This window comes from Platalea leucorodia, assembly GCF_965183815.1.
Source record: "Platalea leucorodia genome assembly, chromosome: 4".
Lineage (NCBI taxonomy): Eukaryota > Metazoa > Chordata > Aves > Pelecaniformes > Threskiornithidae > Platalea > Platalea leucorodia.
The window spans coordinates 104,505,538-104,513,316 of NC_138826.1; positions in this window are offsets into that span (position 1 = coordinate 104,505,538).

Here is a 7,779-nt window from a genome sequence, read left to right on the forward strand (position 1 = left end):
CTGTTGCTGGTACTTGTCAACCATTCTAAGCTCTCCAGTTACTGGCTCCCAGACCTTGCAGTACTCACACATGGGTTGAAGAGTGAGATTACATAGAAAGACAATTAAGAAAGGATTTAATAAGAAGATAGGATGGCTGCAGTAATCAAGCATAGTGACTGTCAACTGTTTACTTGTGACCAGCTCCTTTAATACTTGCTCCTCTCTATTACTCCTCACCAGTTTCTGCCCCCTAAACCTTCCTCAGTAAGTTTTGCATAGTCCCATAGGCCCCCTTCAAATATCCAAAATCCTCATCTTTATCCTGTTTCTGCCTACTTATTAGTTATAAAGCCCAGGTTCTTATGAGTTATAAAGTCCGGGTTGGCCCTCTCCAAGTCTATTCCCCATCAGTTGGTGGCTGAAGAGCTTCACTCTCTGTCATGGTCTCCATTATTGTTTATCAGGTTTGTGTCTCTGTGAGTTTTGTTTATCACTTTCCCTTCCGCTTATTATCCCCTTTGAAATAAAAGTTCCTTGATCAGACAATCTTACTGAAGCAGATGGTCTCACAGTCCACACATCCTTACACAAGCATTTTCTGAGTTTTCTCAGGTGGGGACTACTCTCACATGTTTGCATGGCCACCCAAGGTTGGGCTTGAAGTACAATGATATCCATCCTCCTTTTTTTATTTACAGTTTGAATGATACCAAAACAAATTTGATGTGTTGTAGCCCACCTGCATGGTATGATGGCCCATTTTCCTTATGAATACAGAGTGGGGTTATTTTATAAACCTATAATAACAATAAGAAGTTTGTGAATATTCAATAGCTTAATATATATCATGCATTTAATGTTCATCTATTTTCAGGACTAGATTTATGACAGAGCAATTTTGAAGCATGAAAAGCTTTGATAACACAAAACTAATTTTTCATAGGAAACCATTTTAAAAAATGTACTTTTTCACGTGTAATATGGGCTGCTTAAAAGAAAGAATGCTGCATTACCCAGTATAAAGATGTTTTAGTGAATATTGCACCTGTTATGGCATCCTTAGCAGTTACACAGAATGTATATAATGTAGCCAGGACTGTAGAATTTATGACTATGAATTTATACTTTTATGTAATTTTGGAGTCAGAGAAGTTTCCCTAACTACATTTGTGTAGATGACACAAATTAATCAATATTTATCTATGTTGCTCCTCTTTTCTGTCAATAAGAAAAGTATTTCAAAGGCAATTGCTTTTCTGTATGTATGCCTTTCATCAGCATGTATTCCATAAAAATCAATAAAAAAATCCACAAGTGAAAAGCTTGATACAAATTTCATGAAGATACACTTTGGACCACTGCCCTGTAGTGTCTCCATGCCCTTCCTATACATTTAAAATGAGTATTTCCAAGAGTTCAAATCATTTAAAAAAGGAAAGGAGAGAAACGAGAGCAGTTTGTCAAAGCCCCTAGTCCATACAGCTTTGCTAACACACAGAAAGAAATTATCGTCCTACATATAATAATGATCTGCTCTACGAAATGTGTCTGTGGGACTGTAGCTCTGTAACACAGTTTGGATCTATTTCTTCCTCCACAATTCTTAAACAAAGACAATAGCTTGTTTTTTACTGAAGGTATATTTCTAGTTATAAAAGAACTGCAATAGCAGTACTTGCTTTGGTATAGCTGAATAAACATTGGCTGCATAATATTTAAAATATATATCAAGAAATAAAAAGGTTATTTCTTTTCAGCAATACTAGATTGAACCTATTATTATTTATCATCTAAACTGTAATCCCTTTTTTCTTTCCCATGAGTACTTAGGAGGTCTCTAATCACAGCATCCTGGAAAGAGTTATTGCTGTGCTGTTTCAAAGCTTGTGATTATCTTCTGGCAAAGATAGTGTTGTGTTTATCCATGCTATATTCTGCTGGTTCATACATACAAAATAATATTTCAAAGTGTTGAACAGAACATTTTCTTTTAAGTTTGAAATAAACACACTTTAGTCCTTCATTATACTATATGGAATACATTTGATTTCTGGCAGAGAAAATAACATGTTACTGTAAATGTTTCAGGCAAGACCAATATGGAAATAGCACTGATTTAACACTTTAAAATTCAGTAGGAACTGTAGACTTTCCATATTCAAGAATTCCACTGATTTAGAAATGGCTGAAGACACACGGCATGAATGCAGAGATTTAGGAACAGTCTCTTTGTTCTTTATTTGTGAAATGGCACATTTGATAGGTAAAAAATTCATAAGTAACAAACAAGTAAATTTTAGTGTTTAGACTTCTCTGTATTGTAGAGGATAACAACATGAAGTATTTCTATCTATGCTAGCTACTACTAATTTTTTAGCATATGCATTATGACATTACGAGGGAATTATGCAGACAATGGTGTGTTCACTTTTGCAAGTTGTGAAGTGGGAAAACACAATTTCTTGAACATCAAAAGCCACTCAGAGTTTAAAGAGGGGTAAGAGAAATGCTACATTTGAAGTTATGAGAAGAAATTTCCAAGAAAATGAGATGCTAACTGATTTCATTAACAATAATATATTAAAAAAAAAAAAAAAGCTCATCTGAAACTGTGTAAGGAATCTGGGGGAAAGGAAGAAATTATGGTTTTTTCCAGTTGTCTAGAGATTTAAATCACTGGCTAGCATATCAAAACATAGAATTAGAAAGTGCTACTATAGATTCATTGATCAATCATAACAACAGAATATGTAACATCTACCATCAGACTTGGGAAACATTCAGAATCACCGTCTCTTTGTTTGTGCCTTATATATCACGTAAGAAATTGCACTGATACTTGCTCTTCAAAGGTGCTCATGGCAGCTTTGCTCTTCTCATAGGTAACACACTTGCGCAATTGACAATCATCAGGTTTTAGTAGCCTTTAAAAGCCCAAGTCCCATAGTTTCTGGAAAAAAAAAAATAAATTCAGATTTAGAAAGGAAATGAGACAGGTGGAACCAAAGCAAAATCCATAGCCCTGAGCTACATACTGTATACAATACAGAGGAAGAATCAGCTATTTCAGAAAAAAGATCCAGCAAGTCAACATGGTGAGCAAGGACTACTGGGCATGGGAATGTGTTTTACTAACATGCTCCAGCTGGTGGCTTGAGCTGGAGCCTGACAATCTTTCTGCCAGGATGACTTCACTCTGCCTTCCCGCAGGGGAGCAAAGGAAGACTGCACCCCTAGTTTTACTGCTGAGCATGACATATAGTATGGAATATCCGTTTTGTCAGCTGGGGTCAGCTGTCCCAGCTGTGTCCCCCTCCCAACTTCTTCTGCACCCTCAGCCTACTCGCTGGTGGGGTGGTGGGAGAAGCAGAAAAGGCCTCGACTCTGTGTAAGCACTGCTCAGCAATAAGGAAAACATCTCTGTGTTATCCACACTGTTTCCAGCACAAATCCAAAACATAGCCCCACCATACTAGCTACTAAGAAGAAAATTAACTCTATCCCAGCCAAAACCAGCACACTCCCCCAGCAGCTAAATGCTTTATCCTCCCCGTCTTCTTTGCTGGGTGGTCAGAATCCTACCAGCTCCTGTTGCATCCATTTGAAAGGCAAAACTGGGGTCCCACAGCAGGGTTGCAAGCTAGCCTTCTTGGCTGATGAGACTATGTGAGTTCTACTGCTCTCAAGACACCTCTGAGCTCTAAGGAGTCACTGCACTTCACTCAGCACTTATGGCACTCAGACCTCCTGTGAAGGATGCAGCATAAGTCCTTTTAACAAAAGGAGAGGTCAAGTGTTTCCTTCAAATCAAGGCCAAGTGATTTTAGCCAACAGTTCAGCAGTTATGAGATTTAGATAGGCAGTGATATACCTGTGTCCAAATCCTTCCCATTCCTGACAGGAATTAAATTCACATCTTTGACTCACTAAGGTCAATCTGAAACCATTAAGCTACCTTATATTTTAAAAAAAGAGATAAACCAGTTGTTCATCTTTGTTTGGAATATTAGAGGATTAACTGGAAGCAGAGGAAGAAAGAACAAGCATAAGGACAATTGATTCTCTGACCCAGTGATAAAAGCATTTAACCAATAGGAGGATGAACTATATGCTATTCCCCATGCCTAAGAATTGCTCGTACTTTTTGTAACCTCTGCTTCTATTTTTATTTAATAAAAAATACATTAACTATTTATACAAACAAGCATAATATATACACACTGAAACATAAATTTGCAATCATCTTTGTTCCCTTACCAGCCATATTGAGTGAGCTCCAGCTGACCCAAAGTCATGAAAAGAACATAATTTTAATAAAGAAAGTGCTGGTTCATTTTATGGTTGTAAAGGAGTATGCAAGATTCTTGTATTAATCAGAATGTACATTCTGTGGAATAATAAGCTTTTAAAGGCTTTTGGACTTTTTTATTTTAAATCATGAACGATTTTAGTGTCTCCTTTGTGGTATTTCTGTGCCACATATGCTTGGTCTCATTGTTGGACTAAGCAGATATAGCAGGACTGTTACATCTGTAACTGTCGAGCCAGACCTGCTAGTACACTGGGGCTTTTAACTGTGCATAGCTGTTGTATTTAGTCCCCTCACCATGGTGAAAATTAGAACAGATGCAATGTTCTTAAAATGCAACTGAGCGTTCACTCACTCTTAAGCCTAACATCTGCTGGAGATCTATCAAAATATCTACTGTAAAACAAGGACTTTCACACTAGTTTTTATTGAAATAATGCCTCCAGAATAGATATTTCCATACCTTGCCTCATGCAGAAATTTTGAGACTTGTATTAATCTCACATTTTCTTACTCTGAGGATTTTTCCCTTGTTATTATTTTTTCTCCTCACTCCCACCCCTTTCTGTTTCCTGCAAATGATTTACCAATTGAGGGCTTAATACAATTTGCATAACAGAGGCCTACAGAAATCTACAAACCTATTCTAAACACAAATAACTTCAGGTTGTTTTGAGCTCAGGAGGAACACAGGAATGCAAAGAATTTAATTAACAAATCTTTTAATACTGCTAGCAGAATAAACCACCTTTAATAAGAATCCATGGTTGATAATTGTTTTCCAGCCTGAGTAAAAGCTTTGTATGTCGGACATGGTGAAACAAGCTTGTTTATCTGTTATAATCATATTGTGAAGTAAAGATGTTATTTTCAGTGATCAGACTGAGCACTTCTGCACAGCTCAATAGACAGAATTAAAAAAAGAATAGAAAATATGTGGGGTTTCATACTGAAGTAATTGCAAGGAAGAGCTGGCTTTAGCTAACCAGCTATAAAACAAGTCATAACCTGAGAGAGAAGAGAGAAAAAGAAAAAAAACAGAAATCAAAGAGTCATGTTAGTTAGTTGACAACAACAGAAGTCAGCCACAGGAACAAAATTTTCCTCTTATGTGTTTTCCCCAAACTATGTGTTGTATAGAACTAGACGGTGCACAATAAGCAGAGGACCTCTAGGACTCATTACATCTCCTTGAGTCTCCCAGTCTGCAAAGGACACATATTCACTAGGTCACCGTTAAAAAAAAGAAACATGCTTTTTCTGTGCTCTTAATTGGAGCCACTAGCACTTTAAAGACTTGTAAGGTGATGGCAGCAGCAGAAGTCCTTCGGAACAATTCTCCCAGAGGTTGGTTTCTCTGTGCTTTGTCTGAGCAAGTTACAGAAAACAATGAAGTAGCCTCCTGAAGCCTATTTTCTCAGTCTGGTAGTTTCTCCAGCAACTACTGGACAAGTACTTAATGGGAATCCCAAATTCATCTGCTTCTTTGAATTCCAGCAATGAAATAATATTCTGTGATTTTTTTTTCCTTTAGTAACTCTTGCAGTTATTTATTTAATCAGCACTTCTTTACTTTTTTCCTATTTTTTAATTAATTCTGAGGAAAAGAAACAATTTGCTGCTTCTAAAGCTGGTGGGTTAGCTGGGCAAAAAAATATACCAATCTCTTTTCATCTGCATCACCTACCCATGGGATCTAGTTCTTGTAGCTTATCTAGTTAGTATATAGCTCTTCATACTCTCCTGAGCTGCTGGGCATTCTTCTGAGTTCAAGACACATAGGCTATTGATGCATTTCCAGCCTCCTCAGAAAGGAGTTTGGAGCTAGAGGGTAAATGGAAAGAGTATTAATCTCCCACTCCTATGTTCAACATAATACAGAAAAGCAGACAGCTGTGAGTTTTTGTCATGATGGATTAACAGTATAAATAGCCAACCATAAGTAGCAGCATACACATCACCTTTATTTAATGAAAGTCAAATTATTGTTTACTATTTTTAAATCATACTTCCAATCCTTCTAAAATCTGGTCCTTCCCTTCTACCTCCTAATATTTCTACACAGCAGCAATTTGTTTTAAATTGAACTTGGACAAAGTAAATCTATTATATACCTGTCTTGAGTGTTTTCTTGCTATTTGCAGCATCTGTTCTGTCTCTGCTAAGATTCTCCCTCTGACCTGAGTGATTGCCTTGCTTCATGTCTGAGTGCCAGCTAAGCTCTGAAAGTTAACCACAGGATGCTGTTGTACTCAGGGAACTAGGCAAGTCAGTAGTTTTCTCTTACAATTATTGTGCTTTAGTCATTATTAAAACTTCAATTTCTTTTGTGGGCAAGTATTCCTAGTGATACACAACCAGAAGATGCATGTCCCTAGAAGAGCATCTGAAAGTGGCTCTTCCCTTAGCAACAGAAATAAAATATGCTGGCCTGCCAGTGATGTTTTGGAGCATAGACAGGCAATGGTAAGCAGTTCAGCAAGAAAACAAGAGGCTTAAATCTTCTAGGAAAGACAATTCATATCTAGGAGGTTTACCATGGTAATTCATTTTCCTAGGCATAAACTAAGTCCAAGCTCTGAAGCCTGCTCCACAGAAGAGATGACAGTTTATTCTTTGCAAAGCTCATAGAAAAAATGCCACATAGCTACAGCAACAGGATTAGCAATGTCAGAAACAAAGGAGGGTGAGTGGGAGAAGTGCCCTATATTTACAAAAGACACCCTTCTCAAGTTCTTTACAGAGACAGGAAAGAGTCCTCTCCAGAAAGATTATTGTGGACCTTCCTATTACTCCAGAGTCAAACCTAACTAGCTATGGTTTAAAACTGGCAGAACTGATAGGCTTTGCTGTAGAATTGGTTTTCTGCTGCCTAGCAGCTTATAATTTATCACATTGCTCATGATTACATCCCCGCATAACCAGGAGTAATCCCTCATGGATTTCTTCATGGTAGCAAATACAAGCAGAAATGCCAAATGAAGTATCGCAGCACGTGACAGGAGGTACTTGATCTGCTGTACCAATTCTGTTTGAAAAAAAGAACCAGACTGGATTTTGTTCTAATGCGAAATACAGCATAAAGACCAGGAAAAGTCAAAATATAAGCTCCAACTTTACATTTTAGTTTCAGTGTGCTTTTGATCTACTTCTAAGTTATCAGATGTGTACACAGCTCTACTTCATTATCATGCTGAGGAGGAAATAACCCCCCTTCACCCCTTTTGATGACCTCTTTTTTGCTTCTCTCCAATCCTGCTGCTCAAAATATAATGAAACACACCATGCTGCCACAGCAATCACAGAAAACACATCTCTGAACTTAAAAATAATCTTGGGGAATTTACACACCTTTGGAGTTTTCTGGCTAAATCTGTGGAAAACATCAATCTGGCAGCGTGAAGGAGAATGCTTGCAGAGGCCTCTAGGGCAGACTTGTAGAAGTGTTTAGGTATCTAAAGCAAAGACAGATGATACATGAGGTTTCC